General features: G+C 38.2%; 1 pseudogene; it reads right to left on the reverse strand.

The window, feature by feature from the left end:
• Nucleotides 496–1,606, reverse strand: LOC477744 (forty-two-three domain containing 1 pseudogene; annotated as a pseudogene).

Consider the following 2,279-nt stretch of genomic DNA (forward strand, 5'->3'; position numbering starts at 1 on the left):
TCGGTTTTTTTCGAATCGATTCGATTCTTTTAGATTCGACTCTTCGATTCGATTATTTTGGATTCGATTCTTTTCTTTTTTTTTTTTTTTTGGAATTCTAGTGATTTTTTAATAACTCTAATGAAGAAAAGTCAACCGCACTTATTACATCCACACTTATTAAAGGATAGGTGACAACAACAAAGGGACCTACTCATATCTCTGAAGACCAAGATTTACCATGGCAAAGTGTAAAACACAGGCAAAAGTGATGAGATCCTAAATACCACTACATAAAAATAATCAATTTCTATCTTTGTGTCTTCTTTCTGCTTCATGAGGAACCAAAGAAGTCAAATAGAGAATTTTTCTGTCTGGGCCAACCATGGAATCTTAAGAACAGATAGGTATATTCCCTGTTATTCTTTCAGGGCATTATTTATACATGTTTAAAAAAAAACAACGAAAACAACTTCAAAAATAAAAATAAGATTTAGCCTTGTGAATATTCGGAAATAAAGTTTCTTGAATTTCTGTGATGAACTCTTCAAGCAATTCAACTTTTAAAACAGAGTCATCACTCAAAAGTCCCTTTGACATGGGATCTATCCCACGGTTACAAAACGGCTTCCTCCTTTGTTGAACGTGAGAGTGGCTCTTTGTTCCTTCAGGATCCCAAATCGCTCATTCAAAGTCATCCCTGTCTGTTTTCCAACACTATTTATGTCAAATTGTAGGGGGACACCTTTAGGAACTTTCTTTACATCAGATTGCTCCCGTTTTGTCAAGAATGAGGGTACAGCAGTACGAGTTAACCGTGGTTTCTGAGTTACTGGGCACTGCACTGCTCCAGGATTGTCAATAGAGACAGTCAAAATTCCTCCATTTGTGGTGGAAGTTCGCCATTGACGAGTTCTCTTTGCTACTACATCATCTAGCAGTTGTTCTGTGTTCAACTGGGCCTGAACCTTTAGGCCTCTTCTGAAAAGAAAAGTTGCCTGACGAGTATCTTTCTGATGACTTAATTTATTTCCACTCCTGGTAAAATTGGCTGGAATGTTATTTTTTCTATTTAACTGGTTAGGTCTCTTGAGAACTGCGACTGCTTTTCTCTGTACTTCGTTTTGTCTCAGAAGGTTGGCCTTCCTTTTTAATGCTGGAAAATATCGTTCTATATTCTTATCACTAAGAGGTGGTCGATTCATAGGACTAATTCCTTTTCGAATTCCAGTTGCTTTCCTAGCTGCAAGGCCAGTGATAACTCCATAAGGACGTCTCTTTCCAGGCATTACCCTTCCTCTACGGCTCAGACTATTCTTGCCAAAACCAGAATTCTGTTGGATTCCCCATCGCACTCTCATCCTGAATTGCCGGGCACTGCTTTGCTGGAGTTTTCTATTTAGTCTCGGAAAATTCTGCTTCTTTCCTTCCTTTCTATTCAATTTGATGATATCATCCAGAGACATATCGATTTTGTCCAGGTTTTCATTGCTGCGGGCTTTCGGCGGCGGCGGCGGCGGCGTGGCCGTAGCTCCCACCAACCGGGTACCAAACCGGTTCATGGCTGGGGGCGTCGCGCGGGGGCCAGCGGCGGAGAAGGCCAGACGCCGAGCCTGCCGCCTCCCACTCACGCACGCACGGATTCGATTCTTTTCTATTCGATTCTGTTCGATTCGATTCGATTCGATTCTTTTCGATTCAATTCGATTCGATTCTTTTCGATTCGATTTGATTCTTTTCGATTCGATCGATTCTTTTCGATTCAATTCAATTCTTTTCTGTTCTTTTCAATTAGATTCGATTCGATTATTTTCTATTCGATTTGATTCACTCCGATACGTTTTTTTTTAAAACGATTCGATTCTTTTCGATTCCACTCCTTTTGACTCTATTCATTTGGATTCGATTCTTTTCGATTCGATTAGATACAATTCTTTTCGATTCGATTCGATTCGATTCTTTTTGATTCGTTTCTTTTCGATTCTATTTGAATCTTTTCGATTCGATTACATTCTTTTCGATTCAATTCGATTCAATTCGATACTCTTCGATTCAATTCTTTTCAATTCGATTCTATTCGATTGTTTTCGATTCGATTCGATTCACTTCTTTTAGGTTCGATTCTATTCTTTTTGATTCAATTCTATTTTTTTCTATTCGATTCTTTATTTGATTTGTTTCGATTATTTTCGATTCGATTCGCTTCGATTTTTTTCGATTCGATATGATAGTTTTCGATTCGTTTCTTTTCGATTCTATTCGATTCTTCTTGTTTTGATTCGATTTGATTCAAATATTTC

This window comes from Canis lupus, chromosome 27 (assembly GCF_011100685.1).
Source record: "Canis lupus familiaris isolate Mischka breed German Shepherd chromosome 27, alternate assembly UU_Cfam_GSD_1.0, whole genome shotgun sequence".
Taxonomy (NCBI): Eukaryota; Metazoa; Chordata; class Mammalia; order Carnivora; family Canidae; genus Canis; species Canis lupus.